At 45.2% G+C, this 21,016-nt stretch overlaps 1 long non-coding RNA gene across 1 annotated transcript; it reads left to right on the forward strand.

Moving 5' to 3' along the window:
• The first annotated feature begins 309 nt into the window (after nucleotides 1–309).
• On the forward strand, nucleotides 310–19,314 carry LOC149427508 (uncharacterized). Its single transcript, XR_016311263.1, has 2 exons — nucleotides 310–420; nucleotides 18,491–19,314. It is a non-coding gene; the product is annotated as an uncharacterized LOC149427508 (long non-coding RNA).
• The last annotated feature ends 1,702 nt before the right edge of the window (nucleotides 19,315–21,016 follow it).

Genomic DNA, 21,016 nt, shown 5'->3' on the forward strand with positions numbered 1-21,016 from the left:
AAGAGTATAAAGAGGAGGATGAGGAGTATGGAGTGATGGAGGAGTTTTCAGAAGGACACAAGGAGATGATGGAGCCACCTAATACCAGGAACCCACCAGAGAGATGTCCCCGTCCTCTGTATTCCCGGGATTCCACACAGGAAGGTCACACCATCCCTCACCATTGCAAGGTTGGTGGGATGGAGAATCTAGAACATGGACTTGTAGAGATGATGTGTGGATATTTTATGTGACCTTACATTTTACAGATGATATTTTCTCTCATTTCCTTGATTTAGAGTGGAGATCCAATCGATATAGAATTTGAGGTGAAAGCAGAAGAAGAAGAGGCGTATGTGAGGGATGATCAGCAGTCTATGGAGGAGGATGGAATAACGGGGACATTTATAGAGGAGGACACTCCTACAGAGATCAGCACAGGTGGGTCATGAACACTAAATCCATTCCTCCACCCATACTGCTCACTGATTGGTCCAGAGTAGGGCGGGGACTGGGTGATATCAGCCTGTAATCCCCTGGTCACTTTCCTGAGCTGTGTTCCCCGTCCTGTATTCCTGGATTTCTCTCGGATAATCTTCCTTCTCTGTGCTGCAGACACAATTTATGTATCTAGACTGGATTTATGGAGGTTCTGGGGTTCAGCTGGCAGCATAATGTTTTTCAGCACCAGCGATACTAGACCTAGGCACCTGGGGTGTGTGCTTTGAGTCTTCTGTCCCATGTCTGGGTCAGTAAGATCTCAGGCAGAGCATTTCTCCCAGGGTTCCTTGCTCTGTTGTCTGCTGGCTGTGCCGGGTGGAGGGATATGTCTGTATAGTCTCAGACCCAAGTCACTGAGTGCAGTCTCAGGAGATGGGAGGCAGCGGTGTGGGATCTCTGCAACTTGTCTACAGTAAACATTTAGGCTTCCACTGATTACAGAATACCAATATTATGAGTCCTGACCCTTCCACTGTAAAATTTATATTGTACATTACATACTCCTGACCCCTGCACTATATACTCTATGTTGTACATTACATCCTCCTGATCCCTGCACTATATACTCTATGTTGTACATTACATACTCCTGACCCCTGCACTATATACTCTAGATTGCACATTACATACTCCTGACCCCTGCACTATGTACTCTATGTTGTACATGCCATACTCCTGACCCCTGCACTAAATACTCTATGTTGTATATTCCCTACTCCTGACCCCTGCACTATATACTCTATGTTGTACATTACATACTCCTGACCCCTGCACTATATACTCTATGTTGTACATTACATACTCCTGACCCCTGCACTTTACACTAGTTTGTACATTACATACTCCTGACCCCTGCACTATATACTCTAGTTTGTACATTACATACTCCTGACCCCTGCACTTTACACTAGTTTGTACATTACATACTTCTGACCCCTGCACTATATACTCTATGTTGTACATTACATACTCCTGACCACTGCACTTTATACTCCATGTTGTACATTACATACTCCTGACCCCTGTAATATATACTCTATGTTGTACATTACATACTCCTGACCCCTGCACTATATAGTCTGTTGTACATTACATACTCCTGACCCGTGGACTATATACTCTATGTTGTACATTACATACTCCTGACCCCTGCACTATATACTCTATGTTGTACATTACATACTCCTGACCCCTGCACTATATACTCTGTTGTACATTACATACTCCTGACCCCTGCACTATATACTGTATGTTGTACATAACATACTCCTGACCCCTGCACTATATACTTTATGTTGTACATTACATACTCCTGACCCCTGCACTATATACTCTATGTTGTACATTACATACTCCTGACCCCTGCACTATATACTCTATGTTGTACATTACATACTCCTGACCCCTGCACTATATACTCTATGTTTTACATTACATACTCCTGACCCCTGCACTATATACTCTATGTTGTACATTACATACTCCTGACCCCTGCACTATATACTCTATGTTGTACATTACATACTCCTGACCCCTGCACTATATACTCTATGTTGTACATTACATACTCCTGACCCCTGCACTATATACTCTATGTTTTACATTACATACTCCTGACCCCTGCACTATATACTCTATGTTGTACATTACATACTCCTGACCCCTGCACTATATACTCTATGTTGTACATTACATACTCCTGATCCCTGCACTATATACTCTATGTTGTACATTACATACTCCTGAACCCTGCACTATATACTCTGTTGTACATTACATACTCCTGACCCCTGCACTATATACTCTATGTTGTACATTACATACTCCTGACCCCTGCACTATATACTCTATGTTGTGTGTACATTACATACTCCTGACCCCTGCACTATATACTCTATGTAGTACATTCCATAGTCCTGATTTCTGCTCTCCCCCCTCCCCCCACTGCTATATATACACATAATATGAATTATCTTTTGTTACCCCCATTTCCTCCCAGCTGGACATTTTATATCGGACGATGTGATTGGAGCACAGACTTTTACATGCTGATATAATGTGATAACATCCTCCAACTTTGGACCCTTAAACAGTGATAATGAGGGAGGAGTCAATACCCCAATGATTGTGGTCTTCAGGATCAGTCCAGTCTTCATCTTGGTTGTTCTCCCCCCATCCTCACTCTCTGACCTCTGGTGGGGCTCAGCCCCGCTGTTCTTCATGACTAAATCATGGACTAAATAATGAAGTGCAGTACTTCTTGTGTTGGGAAGATGGTGATGAGTGATAGAGGGGGTGGGGACCCTCGTCCTATAATCCCCTCATCACTGTCCCTCCTATAAAAGACAGTTCTGGTTGTTTCCTCACTCTCTGACTAAGGTCCATGAATAAAGAAATGACCTGGTAGGAGATCAGAGGAGCCATTTCCTAGTTCCCTTGAGGGTGGAATTGTAAGCTCCTCAGAGACCAAGCTGCCTGATGTGGGCGGAGTCCTGGTTTGGGGGAACCAATCAGCTTCTGTCTAGTAATCCTCTTTGTCTTTGTATTTTAGTCCATGGCCGGGAGATGAGGAAAACCTCTGAGGATTGTCTCACTTTGTCTCCAGACTGGAAAGTAGAAGATGAGGACATCACACAGTATAGTCCAGGAGAAAACCCGGCTCCCTCCAATGTCCATCTGGCACCACCCAGTGTAGATGGACCATCGGATTCCTCGTATCCTGAGGAACCTCAGACTGTGCGGGACCGGGCCGGCCTTCCAACAGGGAAGAGCTTCTCTTGTACCGAGTGCGGGAAGAGGTTCAGTTCTACATACCATCTTAATAGGCATAAAAGATCTCACACGGGGGAGAAGCCGTATTCCTGTCCTGAGTGCGGGAAATGTTTTTCACAGAAGTCCAATCTTTATAGACATCAGCGATTTCATACAGGTGAGAAGCCGTATTCCTGTCCTGAGTGTGGGAAATGTTTTTCAACGAAGTCCAGTCTGCACACACATCAGAGATCTCACACGGGGGTCAAGCCACTTTCCTGTCCTGAGTGATGGAAATGTTCCTCACTGAAGTCCTTTCTTTCTGTACATCAGGGATCCCACATAACCCTGGAGGTGTATTAGTGCCTTGAGTGCGGGAAATGTCTTCTAGATGAATGTTGCTGGACATCCCAGCTCTCATGTGGGGAAGAAGCACACCTGATATACACCTCAGATACAGGTGAAACTCAAAAAATGAGAATATGCTGCAAAAGTTCATTTATTTCAGTGCAGCAACTTAAAAGGTGAAACTAATATATGAGACTCATTCCATGCAAAGCAAGATAGTCCAAGCCGTGATTTGTCATCATTGTGATGATTATGGCTTACAGCTCATGAAAACCCCAAATCCACAATCTCAGAAAATGAGAATATTGTGAAAAGGTGGAATAATCTCGGCTCAAAGTGTCCCACTCTAATCAGCTCATTCAGCCATAACACCTGCAAAGGGTTCCTGAGCCTTTAAATGGTCTCTCAGTCTGGTTCAGTAGGAATCACAATCATGGGAAAGACTGCTGACCTGACACCATCACTGACACCCTCCATAAGGAGGGAAAGCCTCAAAAGGGAATTGCAGAAGAAGTTGGATGTTCCCAAAGTGCTGTATCAAAGCACATTAATAGAAAGTTATGTGGAAGGGAAAAGTGTGGAAGAAAAAGGTGCACAAGCAGCAGGGATGACCGCAGCCTGGAGAGGATTGTCAGGAAAAGGCCATTCAAAAGTGTTGGGGACTTTCACAAGGAGTGGACTGAGGCTGGAGTCAGTGCATCAAGAGCCACCACACACAGACGGATCCTGGACATGGGCTTCAAATGTCGTATTCCTCTTGTCAAGCCGCTCCTGAGCAACAAACAACATCAGAAGCGTCTTATCTGGGCTAAAGAAAAACAGACCTGGTCTGCTGATCAGTGGACCAAAGTCCTCTTTTCTGATGAGAACAACTTTTGCATGTCATTTGGAAACCAAGGACCCCGAGTATGGAGGAAGAATGGAGAGGCCCAAGGACCCCGAGTATGGAGGAAGAATGGAGAGGCCTATGGACCCCGAGTATGGAGGAAGAATGGAGAGGCCCAAGGACCCCGAGTATGGAGGAACAATGGAGAGGCCCAAGGACCCCGAGTATGGAGGAAGAATGGAGAGGCCCAAGGACCCCGAGTATGGAGGAAGAATGGAGAGGCCCAAGGACCCCTGAGTATGGAGGAAGAATGGAGAGGCACAAGGGCCCCGAGTATGGAGGAAGAATGGAGAGGCACAAGGGCCCCGAGTATGGAGGAAGAATGGAGAGGCCCAAGGACACCGAGTATGGAGGAAGAATGGAGAGGCCCAAGGACACCGAGTATGGAGGAAGAATGGAGAGGCCCAAGGACCCCGAGTATGGAGGAAGAATGGAGTGGCCCAAGGACCCCAAGTATGAAGGAAGAATGGAGAGGCCCAAGGATCCCGAGTATGGAGGAAAAATGGAGAGGCCCAAGGACCCCGAGTATGGGGTAAGAATGGAGAGGCCCAAGGACCCCGAGTATGGAGGAAGAATGGAGAGGCCCAAGGACCCCGAGTATGGAGGAAGAATGGAGAGGCCCAAGGACCCCGAGTATGGAGGAACAATGGAGAGGCCCAAGGACCCCGAGTATGGAGGAACAATGGAGAGGCCCAAGGACCCCGAGTATGGAGGAAGAATGGAGAGGCCCAAGGACCCCTGAGTATGGAGGAACAATGGAGAGGCACAAGGGCCCCGAGTATGGAGGAAGAATGGAGAGGCACAAGGGCCCCGAGTATGGAGGAAGAATGGAGAGGCCCAAGGACACCGAGTATGGAGGAAGAATGGAGAGGCCCAAGGACACCGGGTATGGAGGAAGAATGGAGAGGCACAAGGACCCCGAGTATGGAGGAAGAATGGAGAGCCCAAGGACCCCGAGTATGGAGGAAGAATGGAGAGGCCCAAGTACCCCGAGTATGGAGGAAGAATGGAGAGGCCCAAAGACCCCGAGTATGGAGGAAGAATGGAGAGGCCCAAGGACCCCGAGTATGGAGGAAGAATGGAGAGGCCCAAGGACCCCGAGTATGGAGGAAGAATGGAGAGGCACAAGGACCCCGAGTATGGAGGAAGAATGGAGAGGCCCAAGGACCCCGAGTATGGAGGAAGAATGGAGAGGCCCAAGGACCCCGAGTATGGAGGAAGAATGGAGAGGCCCAAGGACCCCGAGTATGGAGGAAGAATGGAGTGGCCCAAGGACCCCAAGTATGAAGGAAGAATGGAGAGGCCCAAGGACCCCGAGTATGGAGGAAAAATGGAGAGGCCCAAGGACCCGAGTATGGGGTAAGAATGGAGAGGCCCAAGGACCCCGAGTATGGAGGAAGAATGGAGAGGCCCAAGGACCCCGAGTATGGAGGAAGAATGGAGAGGCCCAAGGACCCCGAGTATGAAGGAAGAATGGAGAGGCCCAAGGACCCCGAGTATGGAGGAAAAATTGAGAGGCCCAAGGACCCCGAGTATGGGGGAAGAATGGAGAGGCCCAAGGACCCCGAGTATGGAGGAAGAATGGAGAGGCACAAGGACCCCGAGTATGGAGGAAGAATGGAGAGGCCCAAGGACCCCGAGTATGGAGGAAGAATGGAGAGGCCCAAGGACCCCGAGTATGGAGGAAGAATGGAGAGGCCCAAGGACCCCGAGTATGGAGGAAGAATGGAGAGGCCCGAGGACCCCGAGTATGGAGGAAGAATGGAGTGGCCCAAGGACCCCAAGTATGAAGGAAGAATGGAGAGGCCCAAGGACCCCGAGTATGGAGGAAAAATGGAGAGGCCCAAGGACCCCGAGTATGGGGTAAGAATGGAGAGGCCCAAGGACCCCGAGTATGGAGGAAGAATGGAGAGGCCCAAGGACCCCGAGTATGGAGGAAGAATGGAGAGGCCCAAGGACCCCGAGTATGGAGGAAGAATGGAGAGGCCCAAGGACCCCGAGTATGGAGGAACAATGGAGAGGCCCAAGGACCCCGAGTATGGAGGAACAATGGAGAGGCCCAAGGACCCCTGAGTATGGAGGAAGAATGGAGAGGCACAAGGGCCCCGAGTATGGAGGAAGAATGGAGAGGCACAAGGGCCCCGAGTATGGAGAGGCCCAAGGACACCGAGTATGGAGGAAGAATGGAGAGGCCCAAGGACACCGAGTATGGAGGAAGAATGGAGAGGCACAAGGACCCCGAGTATGGAGGAAGAATGGAGAGCCCAAGGACCCCGAGTATGGAGGAAGAATGGAGAGGCCCAAGTACCCCGAGTATGGAGGAAGAATGGAGAGGCCCAAAGACCCCGAGTATGGAGGAAGAATGGAGAGGCCCAAGGACCCCGAGTATGGAGGAAGAATGGAGAGGCCCAAGGACCCCGAGTATGGAGGAAGAATGGAGAGGCACAAGGACCCCGAGTATGGAGGAACAATGGAGAGGCCCAAGGACCCCGAGTATGGAGGAAGAATGGAGAGGCCCAAGGACCCCGAGTATGGAGGAAGAATGGAGAGGCCCAAGGACCCCTGAGTATGGAGGAAGAATGGAGAGGCACAAGGGCCCCGAGTATGGAGGAAGAATGGAGAGGCACAAGGACCCCAAGTATGAAGGAAGAATGGAGAGGCCCAAGGACCCCGAGTATGGAGGAAAAATGGAGAGGCCCAAGGACCCCGAGTATGGGGTAAGAATGGAGAGGCCCAAGGACCCCGAGTATGGAGGAAGAATGGAGAGGCCCAAGGACCCTGAGTATGGAGGAAGAATGGAGAGGCCCAAGGACCCCGAGTATGAAGGAAGAATGGAGAGGCCCAAGGACCCCGAGTATGGAGGAAAAATTGAGAGGCCCAAGGACCCCGAGTATGGGGGAAGAATGGAGAGGCCCAAGGACCCCGAGTATGGAGGAAGAATGGAGAGGCACAAGGACCCCGAGTATGGAGGAAGAATGGAGAGGCCCAAGGACCCCGAGTATGGAGGAAGAATGGAGAGGCCCAAGGACCCCGAGTATGGAGGAAGAATGGAGAGGCCCAAGGACCCCGAGTATGGAGGAAGAATGGAGAGGCCCGAGGACCCCGAGTATGGAGGAAGAATGGAGAGGCCCGAGGACCCCGAGTATGGAGGAAGAATGGAGAGGCCCGAGGACCCCGAGTATGGAGAAAGAATGGAGAGGCCCGAGGACCCCGAGTATGGAGGAAGAATGGAGAGGCCCAAGGACCCCGAGTATGGAGGAAGAATGGAGAGACACACACTGCAAGATGCTTGAAGTCCAGTGTGAAGTTTCCACAGTCTGTGTTGATTTGGGGAGCCATGTCATCTGCTGGTGTTGGCCCACTGTGCTTCATTAAGTCCAGGGTCACCGCAGCCGTCTACCAGGAGATTTTGGAGCACTTCATGCTTCCTTCCGCAGACCAGCTTTATGGGGATGCTGACTTCATTTTCCAGCAGGACTTGGCTCCGCCCACACTGCAATAAGCACCAAAACCTGGTTCAGTGACCGTGGGATTACTGTGCTTGATTGGCCAGCAAACTTGCCTGACCTGAACCCCATAGAGAATCCATGGGGCATTGCCAAGAGAAAGATGAGAGACATGAGACCGAACAATGCAGAAGAGCTGAAGGCCGCTATTGAAGCATCCTGGTCTTCCATAACACCTCAGCAGTGCCACAGGCTGATAGCTTCCATGCCACGCCGCATTGAGGCAGTAATTGCTGCAAAAGGGGCCCCAACCAAGTACTGAGTACATATGCAGCTTCTACTTTTCAGAGGTCCGATATTGTTCTATGTACAATCCGTGTTTTATTGATTGCATGGAATATTCTCATTTTCTGAGATTGTGGATTTGGGGTTTTCATGAGCTGTAAGTCATAATCATCACAATGATGACAAATCACGGCTGGAACTATCTTGCTTTGCATGGAATGAGTCTATCTCATATATTAGTGTCACCTTTTAAGTTGCTGCACTGAAATAAATGAACTTTTGCACCATATTCTCATTTTTTTAATTTCACCTGTACTCTGTTGTGCATTACATACTCCTGACCCCTGCACTATATACTCTATGTTGTACATTACATACTCCTGATCCCTGCACTATATACTCTATGTTGTACATTACATACGCCTGACCCCTGCACTATATACTCTATGTTGTACATTACATACTCCTGACCCCTGCACTATATACTCCATGTTGTACATTATACTCCTGACCCCTGCAATATATACTCTATTTTGTACATTACATTCTCCTGACCCCTGCACTATATACTCTGTTGTACATAATATACTCCTGACCTTCGCACTATATATTCTGTTGTACATTATATACTCCTGACCCCTACACTATATACTCTGTTGTACATTATGTACTTCTGACCCCTACACTATATACTCTGTTGTACATTACGTACTCCTGACCCCTGCACTATATACTCTGTTGTACATTACGTACTCCTGACCCCTGCACTGTATACTCTGTTGTACATTACATACTCCTGACCCCTGCACTATATACTCTGTTGTACATTACATACTCCTGACCCCTGCACTATATACTCTGTTGTACATTACGTACTCCTGACCCCTGCACTATATACTCTGTTGTACATTACACACTCCTGACCCCTGCACTATATACTCTGTTGTACATTACATCCTCCTGACTGCAGCACTATATACTCTGTTGTACATTACATACTCCTGACCCCTGCACTATTTACTCTATGTTGTACATTACATACTCCTGACCCCTGCACTATATACTCTGTGTTGTACATTACATACTCCTGACCCCTGCACTATATAAGCTGTGTTGTACATTACATACTCCTGACCCCTGCACTATATACTCTGTGTTGTACATTACATACTCCTGACCCCTGCACTATATAATCTGTGTTGTACATTACATACTCCTGACCCCTGCACTATATACTCTTTTGTACATTACATACTGCTGACCCCTGCACTATATACTCTATGTTGTACATTACATACTCCTGACCCCTGCACTATATACTCTATATTGTACATTACATACTCCTGACCCCTGCACTATATACTCTATGTTGTACATTACACACTCCTGACCCCTGCACTATATACTCTATGTTGTACATTACATACTCCTGACCCCTGCACTATATACTCTATGTTGTACATTACATACTCCTGACCCTGCACTATATACTCTATGTTGTACATTACATACTGCTGACCCCTGCACTATATACTCTATGTTGTACATTACATAGTCCTGACCCCTGCACTATATACTCTATGTTGTACATTACATACTCCTGACCCCTGCACTATATACTCTTTTGTACATTACATACTGCTGACCCCTGCACTATATACTCTATGTTGTACATTACATACTCCTGACCCCTGCAGTATATACTCTATATTGTACATTACATACTCCTGACCCCTGCACTATATACTCTGTTGTACATTACATAGTCCTGACCCCTGCACTATATACTCTATGTTGTACATTACATACTCCTGACCCTGCACTATATACTCTATGTTGTACATTACATACTCCTGATCCCTGCACTATATACTCTATGTTGTACATTACATACTCCTGACCCCTGCACTATATACTCTGTGTTGTACATTACATACTCCTGACCCCTGCACTATATAAGCTGTGTTGTACATTACATACTCCTGACCCCTGCACTATATACTCTGTGTTGTACATTACATACTCCTGACCCCTGCACTATATAATCTGTGTTGTACATTACATACTCCTGACCCCTGCACTATATACTCTATGTTGTACATTACATACTGCTGACCCCTGCACTATATACTCTGTTGTACATTACATACTCCTGACCCCTGCACTATATACTCTTTTGTACATTACATACTGCTGACCCCTGCACTATATACTCTATGTTGTACATTACATACTCCTGACCCCTGCACTATATACTCTATATTGTACATTACATACTCCTGACCCCTGCACTATATACTCTATGTTGTACATTACACACTCCTGACCCCTGCACTATATACTCTATGTTGTACATTACATACTCCTGACCCCTGCACTATATACTCTATGTTGTACATTACATACTCCTGACCCTGCACTATATACTCTATGTTGTACATTACATACTGCTGACCCCTGCACTATATACTCTATGTTGTACATTACATAGTCCTGACCCCTGCACTATATACTCTATGTTGTACATTACATACTCCTGACCCCTGCACTATATACTCTGTTGTACATTACATACTCCTGACCCCTGCACTATATACTCTTTTGTACATTACATACTGCTGACCCCTGCACTATATACTCTATGTTGTACATTACATACTCCTGACCCCTGCAGTATATACTCTATATTGTATATTACATACTCCTGACCCCTGCACTATATACTCTGTTGTACATTACATAGTCCTGACCCCTGCACTATATACTCTATGTTGTACATTACATACTCCTGACCCTGCACTATATACTCTATGTTGTACATTACATACTCCTGATCCCTGCACTATATACTCTATGTTGTACATTACATACTCCTGACCCTGCACTATATACTCTATGTTGTACATTACATACTCCTGACCCCTGCACTATATACTCTATGTTGTACATTACATACTCCTGACCCCTGCACTATATACTCTATGTTGTACATTACATACTCCTGACCCCTGCACGATATACTTTATGTTGTACATTGCATAGTCCTGACTTCTGCTCTCCCCCTCCCCCCACTGCTATATATACGCATAATATGGATTCTCTTTTGTTCCCCCCATTTCCTCCCAGCTTTACATTTTATATCGGATGATGTGATTGGAGCACAGACTTTTACATGGTGATAATAATGTGATAACATCCTCCAACTTTGGACCCTTAAACAGAAAGTGATAATGAGGGAGGAGTCAATACCCCAATGATGGTGGTCTTCAGGATCAGTCCAGTCTTCATCTTGGTTGTTCTCCCCCCATCCTCACTCTCTGACCTCTGGTGGAGCTCAGCCCGCTGTTCTTCATGACTAAATCATGGAGTAAATAAGGAAGTGCAGTACTTCTTGTGTTGGAAAGATGGCGATGAGTGATAGAGGGGGTGGGGACCCTCGTCCTATAATCCCCTCATCACTGTCCCTCCTATAAAAGACAGTTCTGGTTGTTTCCTCACTCTCTGACTAAGGTCCATGAATAAAGAAATGACCTGGTAGGAGATCAGAGGAGCCATTTCCTAGTTCCCTTGAGGGTGGAATTGTAAGCTCCTCAGAGACCAAGCTGCCTGATGTGGGCGACGTCCTGGTTTGGGGGAACCAATCAGCTCCTGTCTAGTAATCCTCTTTGTCTTTGTATTTTAGTCCATGTCCGGGAGATGAGGAAAACCTCCGAGGATTGTCTCACTTTGTCTCCAGACTGGAAAGTAGAAGATGAGGACATCACACAGTATAGTCCAGGAGAAAACCCGGCTCCCTCCAATGTCCATCCTGCACCACCCAGTGTAGATGGACCATCAGATTCCTCGTATTCTGAGGAACCTCAGACTGTGCGGGACCGGGCCGGCCTTCCAACAGGGAAGAGCTTCTCGTGTACTGAGTGCGGGAAGAGGTTCAGTTCTACATACCATCTTAATAGGCATAAAAGATCTCACACGGGGGAGAAGCCGTATTCCTGTCCTGAGTGCGGGAAATGTTTTTTAGAGAAGTCCAATCTTTACTCACATCAGAGATCTCACACAGGGGAGAAGCCATATGCCTGTCCTGAGTGTGGGAAATGTTTTCATTCTAAATTCCTTGTTAATCGTCATAAAAAGACTCACACAGGGGAGAAGCCATATTCCTGTCCTGAGTGCGGGAAATGTTTTTCAGTGAAGTCCAATCTTTACATACATCAGAGATGTCACACCGGGGAGAAGCTGTATTCCTGTTCTGAGTGCGGGAAATGTTTTTCAAGGAAGTCCAATCTTCAAATACATCAGAGATTTCACACAGGGGAGAAGCCGTATTCTTGTCCTGAGTGTGGGAAATGTTTTTCAGTGCAGTCCAGTCTTTCCACACATCAGAGATCTCACACGGGGGAGAAGCCGTATTCCTGTCCTGAGTGTGGGAAATGTTTTTCACAGAATTCCCATCTTTCCACACATCAGAGATCCCACAGGGGGGAGAAGCCTCTCTCCTTTTCAGAGTGAGGGAAATGTTCGTTTCTGAAGTCCTGTGTTCCTGTACATCAGGGGTCCCACACAACTCTGGAGGTGTATTAGTGCCTTGAGTGTGGGAAATGTCTTCTAGATGAATGTTGCTGGACATCCCAGCTCTCATGTGGGGAAGAAGCACACCCTGATATACACCTCAGATATACTCCATGGTTGATCTTCATCATGGAAGAAACCGTTCATAAGGAGATCAGAGGTCCCCAAAGACATGGATGAAGTGTGGGACCGGGTTGGCCATTGATGGCAGGAGAAGAATATAAATGGAGTGTGAAATGCTCTGTAATGATGGAGAACATTCCCCCGGCTCAGCAAATCTCCTAATGACATTGGTGTTTTAGCCCCATTCACAGAGAAGGAATGGACAGGAGATACAATCTCTCATACAGACAGAATGGTCATGTGACTTTATAAAGAGAAACGCCAGAAAATCACATCAATCAAATCTTCCAATGTGTTCTGTGCAATTTGCACATGGGGGGAGGGGCAGACCCGGGGGCATACAGTGAGAACACAGAGGGGGGCTGGCTTACCATGGTAGGCAGGAAGCATCATAGATCTGAGCTCCAGCATGTCCACCAGCTGCCATAAACAAGGGAGCTGGCCCAACACAGAACTCCTGGGAAGACTTACCTGACGCCACTTTCCTGCTCCACTTTCCATCCAGCCAGTGATGGTCCTGCCGCCATTTGTTTTATTATTGGTGTATACTCTGATCAGCAGGAATCATTTCTCCTGAAGAAGTGAGCGCTGCACCACGAAACGCGTGGAGATGGATGACGCTGCTGGATCCTCCTTATGGTGCTCAGAATTCTGTCCCACGGTGATTGTTGTCCAGGAATTGTCCATTGATGGACTTTGTGAGAGATTTCATGGCCTTGTACACCTGCTGGGAGGGTTTTATGATTTCTACGCTGATTGGGAAGAAAACATTGGAAGATCTTTATTGATATGTTTTTCTGGAGTTCCTCTTTATAAAGTCCCATGAGTCCCATTGTGTCTGTATGAGAGATTTCATCTAGGGTAAGGACTGACCTACACCCCATCCATGCACACTTACCTCTCCGGATCTGCTAAGGAATGGACATGCACTTTCACCAGGTGAATGGTTCTACACATTCTATGAATAGACCCCCAAATGTCAGGAGACGTGTCAGGAGAGGTATATTGGTGCCTTGAGTGCGGGAAATGTCTTCTAGATGAATGTTGCTAGACATCCCAGCTCTCATGTGGGGAAGAAGCACACCTGATATACACCTCAGATATACTCCATGGATGATCTTCATCATGGAAGAAACAGTCCATAAGGAGATCAGAGGTCCCCAAAGACATGGATGAAGTGTGGGACCGGGTCGGCCATTGATGGCAGGAGAAGACGTTTTCAATGTATTTTCCATCACTGGAAGACATTCCAGCAGCTCAGATGTGATCCTAATAACATTGGTTCCCCCATTCACACAGGAGGAATGGACATGAACTCTCACTGAGGGAATTGCTATACAAACATTCTATGAATAGACCCCCAAATGTCAGGAGACGTTTCTATAAAGACGGGAAGTATGGAGCAGAGAAATGAATAGACCTCCCAGCAATGTTATTACCAGGCTGCAGCTAGGGGGAGCTCTAATGTCACCCCAGCAGAGGGATCCCATCTAGCCCACATTAACCCTCTCACTGCCAGAGCTGTTTCTGCACAAATGTTAAAATGCTAATTTTGGACCTGAAGATCAGTTTGTTACTTTGTTATAATAATGGAACACGTTGTGTATTGTATTGTACACCAATAATAATGACTCCGCCCCCACATTCCAGACAAGGGATCTTCCTGACCAATCAGATTCCTTCCTTTACTATTTCCTGATTTTTATGCTTCAATCTTGTTAAATGTAAAATTATAATAAAACATTTATTGAACAAAAACTATTGTGTGTGTCGGTGCAATGATGGCAAACTTCAATATAGAACATTGCTCCTCGGTGACACCTCACACCCTTCAATAATGGCGCAGAGTGCGGGGGTCAGCAGTATATCATATACAGCCCACCATACAGAGTGCAGAGGGGGCTGTAGTGTGCCCCCCCTCCTGATCCATACCAGGCCACATGTCCACAACATGGGGGTCACCTTACCAGGGGGGGATAACTGACAATAGCACCAGCCCAATGACAGCTCCCTAAACTGTCATCATCTACATAAGTGAACGGACAGGGATGGTGGGACCTCATTACCCAAATGTGACCATATTTGGTCAGTGATGTCACTGCTATCCCCGCCCCCTTCCTTACATGGCAGGGATTCCCAATGACATCACTGATTCCTGTGGGTGTGGCCGCTGTACCCATCCATGTCTTCCTCAGGCACCAGTGACAGCGGGAAGCTGTTATATATAGAAGTGGTAGAAATGTCTCTTCTATATGTGATGATCGGCTCCTGCAAAACACGGGACCAGAACAGGCAAAGTTTGGTATGTACTGTCGTCTCATCCCTACTCTCCGACAACTAAACTCAGAGATCATCCCAAGTTGTCATTGTATTTATCCCTTACATTGGTGACCAATGGGAGAAGGACCCCTTATATCAGTGGTCAGTGTATTGGTCCCTTAAATTTTGTGATTAATGGCGTTTGCAATTTTAAAGCGTGACATGTTAGGTATCTATTTACTCGGCATAACATCATCTTTTACCCCCAAAATGGTATTATATTGTGTTTGCTGCACTAACATTAAGTAAAGTTTCCTTTCTAAAAAATGTGCATTAAAACAAATCTGCAGAAATACGGAGCAACAAATATTGTACCAGCAACCATGTTACTCTCCAGGGTCTCTGCTTATATATAATATTTGGGGGCTCTCAGTCATTTCCCAGCAAATAATGACTTTTACATGTCGGAAGGTCAGAATTGGCCGGGTAGGGAAGTATTAATGATAAATACAATAAATAATCGTCTCCTGACATTTAGGAGTCTATTAATAAATGGAACAACAACTCCCCCAGGTAGAAGTGCCGGTACAGTCCATTCCTTCTGTGTGAATGGGATGGGGGGACCAATGGTAGGAGGATCTTTGCTGAGCTGCTTGAAGGGTTTCCATCCATTTCACATGGAAAATACCACATTTGTCTATTGGATGGTGAGAATTCCTAGGATACTTAGCGCCATCTAAAGGCCAAATGCAGAATTTCCCATTTTAAATCAAGGGCTGGTTTCATAGTGTTGGTTTAACCCCCTGATGCCGAGCGCACGCAAATTAGTGACCTCTCAGACCTGGGATTTGTTCCGTGGGGCCGCTAATTTGTGTACCTGTCTTTGTGCCGGAAGCACACCGCACGGCGCACTCCCAGCACAAAGATCGGGGTGTCACTGAGAGCCCCGGGTCCTGGAACTCTCAATTCTGGGTGACATGTTCGCTGTGATAGCCTCTGATTGGCAGTGATCAGTCACTATGAAACCCACCCCCTTGTTTTCTCTCTCTGAATGGAGGAGAGAGATACATTGCATCATTATATATATTACACATTGTATCATTATATACATTATATTACACATTGTATCATTATATACATTCTATTATACATTGTGTCATTATATACATTCTATTATACATTGTGTCATTATATACATCCTATTATACATTGTATTAGTATATACATTCTATTATACATTGTCTCATTATATACATTCTATTATACATTGTATCATTATATATGAAAGGAATGATTTTCTTTCCCCCTCAGAGACCCTCGGTCTGTGGAGAGATTCCTGGTTTATCAGCAGAATTCTGGGAACACCCCTTGAACACGGGAATAACGGCAGCTTATGTTCAGAGATGTTCAAAGTTTATTAGTCATTAATAAGATTATATAGACTACAGATAATAATAAGGGAGGGGGGAGCGAGTTTCAAAACTGTAACTTGTAAATTTCCATCATGAGCTGACTACATGAAACATGACATATACATTTCTTGGTACAAATTGTTTTGGCTAACTTTCTGAAAAACAACCAGATAAAGACATTGTCAGGGTCATGTTAGCTTCTGTTGATACATCCTTCAGCAAACTAAAACAGTTCCATTAAACTTCTAATATATCTGCAAAAACCTAACTTAATACTTAAAATGGCGTACATCAACACAATGGAGGTTCTCTAGATCCTTTCAATCCCCTCTTAGATCATGAACATGATCTCAATTCTTTACCTCATTCATCTTTTTGTACATAGCCAGATAACCTTCATTTGTATTTTGCGGCTTGGTAGCTCTAGCAATGCAATATAATAAGCATTTAAAACATAGATATAAAAATAAAACAAAAAACAATATCATGACTATTCTTACAGCGATACCTTTCATCCATGAAAAGACAGAACCAAATCCTGATCCTAGCCAATCAAAAGGAGTCCATCCATCTTTTCCTATAGCTCTAGCTTCTTCCATTAAACCATCTACCTGTTCCCTGTGTTGCTTTATTATTTCATAATAATCTGGAACAGTCATTGTGGTATTATATATCCAAGTACAACATTCAGAATCCTCTGTCATCTCACACAGACCTGTCAGAGCAGCACTCATGCTTTCAATAGCTAATTCTTGCATCTCCAGCTGTTCTCTAATAGCTCTGGTCTCGGTATTTAGCAACCCCATGTCCTTAGAGTTCCTCTCCAGTATATCATCAATAATGTTTGTGTCATTATTTATTTTGTTCATGAGTGTTATTCCCCATCCCGTGTAGGTAGGGAACCATGACCAAACCTTATCACCTGTAGAGAATAGATCTACCTTTTCTTGTTTGGTTTCCCTTCTCTGTCTCAGAGTTAGTTGGTGTTTTGGGTATGTACTGGCTTTTACCTGGTGTTCCTTCTGGTCTATAGCTGCCATGATTGGCACTAATTGGGCTACATAGCACCAGCCCTGGACATTACTCGGCATCCAAGGGTAACAGATCTTACCACAACAGATATAGGTATTGTTTCCCAAGGAGATCGGTAATTTTTGTATTGCAGAATGAAATTCAAGGGTGACAACAAGTGTGAAATAAAAAAGAAGTTTTCCAAACATAGTTTTCCCCACATTATCTTGTATCCCTTCTAAACTTTCATTCAGGGCTCTACCATTTACTTGCCAGAGTTTCACAGAAGAAGTTCCATCCCTCCTTCCAGGATCAGATACATTTAATATGGACTGAGAGCACATTCCCTTTCCCTTGTGGGAAGTATTCCCCAGTCTAAAACACCAATCGGGGAGTTGAGTGACCCCCAGAGTTGGAAAAGATATTAGAAGTAATATTGGTCAAACCAATACTTACATTCCCAGTTATTAACAAAAATATTTTGCCTGGAGCGGCCAGAAGAGGAATTTCATATGTGCTCGGATGTAACTTACTACAGATCCAACATTTATCAGAACCTGACTTTTGAGAATAAGCAGATTTAAACTGCATCATCAATATTTTCCTGAAAAAGGATTGTTCTCTTCAAAACTTCTTTTTGACTTTCTTTCACTTTTGGTTATCTGGGTCTCATTTAAATCTAGTCCTTGACCACAGATACCTTTTATTAGGCCCAAGTCCTCAGGGTGATAAATACAGTTAGTTAGGATCCATACTGGCAGGAAAAAGAACACAGTCAGTGTGATCAATAGGACCCAGATCTTCAAAGCACCATGAGGGGCAGTAAGGAATGTCATCTTCAGGGTCTTTTTTACCTACTTTACCCGCTCTTCGAGGATTTTCCTCTCATACTTCTCCTTTTTCCATCTCGTGTTTCTCAGGTGTTTGGTTCACCTTCTTCACTCAACTAGCATGGATCCAGGACTGAGAATTCTCCACCAGAACAGCCGTTCTGGTAATCATAACAGCTTCATGTTGTCATGGAAATTTTGTATGATTGGTCGAACTTTAAATGTGTCATATATTCGTGTTATTCATATGTCTCTCGTGTGGCTTAATTAAAGCTCTGAAGGCTGCAATTGGGCCATGCGCATGTACAATGTATGTATTACAGTACTCAGCTTGGTAATGGATGAGATGGCAGATCTGCGCTTATAGATCGGCGTGTATACCACCACGGCATTCCATGCGAATGCTGCTGTCAGTAGACCGTGGGCCTGTATCCGCATATCAGCAGCATGGTACCACGTGGGCTTCATAACGCAATGCGCAAGCGGTGTGAACTCCACGTGTAGGCTTATGCATATCTTACAACCCATTACTAATCTGAACTGTATCTCGGATGGATGTGTTTTAATAAAGATCGTATCGGGCCCATCCAGGTACAGACTGATATTTTTAGAGAGTGCTTGTGCAGAGAATTTTGCATACCAATAGAAGCTAGTAGGACAGGAAATATGACCTCAGATGGCTCATAGGGGGGAAGGGGAGGAAGTCTGCTGACCTCAGAAGACTCATGGGGGAGGACCAGTGATAGATAATAGCAAAGGCTATGCTCCAATTGGAATGTACATCCTCTGTATAGGCAATCCCCATTGCATTGTTCGGTGGGAGGGATTGACTTTATTCATGTGGGGGGCATGTGTGTATTTTTAATAAAACAGAGAGCTGGGTCTAAAATCAGCCCTTATGTGAGTTGCAACCAGCCTTAGAGTGTCGTGTGATCATTCTAGGGTAACGGAGCTCCAATCACCCCCAAATTCAACAGAACCAAAGTATTTGGATGGGCAGGAATCGTGTAGTTTGGCTGCAGTCGTGGTAAGCGAGATTCGCACAGCTTTATGGGGGATTTCTGCGCATCCAACTGCGAGTACTCACGGTAAGGAGAAATTCGTTAAAGCGAATTTCCAAGACAGTTTGGCGAGCCAGGTAGGAGCTAACGCGTATTCTTGCGTAGCTAACAAAGAACGGGGGGGAAATGAACTATCATGAACTAGCAAAAAGTATGCCGGCACATTTCAGGTCTCTCTGCCATTAAGAGGATCGCTTTTTGCGTGTTCGTGTGGCTGATTTCGCTCTCTGTTAGCTAACAAGAAATACCGCTTAACAAGGACCTCGTTTTTTGTCCTAAACTCTTGATTTGTGGGTGAAAGACAAGGGTTTGTCTCTGCGGAGAGCAGCAGAGGGGTGGGTTTTGGTTGGCTGGATTTGGTCAAGTTTAAAAATCTTCCAACCAAAAATTAAACGGGTATATGTTTTAGTGGGTAAAAGTTGTTGCATAGTGTTAGGTAAGTATTTGTGGGCTGTAGGTACTGTGGTGATTGCTCTACCCCCCTCCACGTGAGGTAATTATTACAGTGCTGAAAGGCTTAGGTTAATTGTTAACTGTTGTAAGATCTGTGTTATGTGGTCTGTACAATGTTTTGTGGTACTACTGCTCCCAGCAAGCATGCAGCAGGGGGTCCTTTCTGTTACATGTGCATGTTAGTGTGATATGTTGGTGTTTTATGTCCGTTCTGTGATTGTGCCCAAATTGTGTTGTATGTGTGCTTCATATTGTTGTGTAATTGTCCAGTGTATGTTCTGTCCAAAAGTCTGTTTTATGTAAGAGGCAATTTTGAGGCTAGAGTCTGCCGTGTGCTTCCCTGTGGGGGGGCCATTCTAGTGTTACCATGTGCTTCCCTGTGGGGGGTCATTCTAGTGTTATCATGTGCTTCCCTGTGGGGGGTCATTTTCTTGACTAAACCACATGGACTCCTTTTGTTTGGTGGCCATTTTGTTGGCTACCAAATGTGCAGTAATCTCTATGCAATGTGCATGAAGTTTCCTATATGCATTTGACCCATATTGTGTTTTTAATCCAAATTTTTTACAGTTTCATTTGTTTGCTTTTAGCTTTAAATTTGCGTATTGCCAGCCAATTTAAAGTGTATTAAGCGAGTTTTCCCTTCACGTGTTCCACATTTAATGAGCGCGGTGTAATCTGGGTTTTTGCACATAGATTTCTTGTATAGTGATTATGTTTTTCTTGTGTTTTTCCTGTTAAAAGTAGTTCCTTATTGTAAAGCGGGTTTGTTTTAAGCTGCTGTGTCGCGTGTTTCACGTCCAGCAGACTTTTTGTGTAAACGGTTCTAGGTGGTTGCAGTAAAGATTGCGTGTGTAGCGCAGATCGTTTAGCGGTGCTGATAGGAGTGATTTTTGCGTCAGCAACAAGGTTACTTTTGGCGCAGTTTTTCGGTTTACCTCTGTGTAATTGTTTTACTGTGAAACGTCCCGTGTTTTTCATAAGGATCCACTTTGTCCTTTTTAACAGTTTTTCAGGTTGAAAAAGGGTTTTTCTGTGTGTATTAGGAAAGTTTTTTCTTTACACAAATTTCCTAAAGGTCAGTTAGTAGGTTTCTGCCCAA

Source organism: Staurois parvus, unplaced genomic scaffold (genome assembly GCF_062004578.1).
Source record: "Staurois parvus isolate SC_StPar_1 unplaced genomic scaffold, SC_StPar_1.0 ptg003701l, whole genome shotgun sequence".
NCBI lineage: Eukaryota > Metazoa > Chordata > Amphibia > Anura > Ranidae > Staurois > Staurois parvus.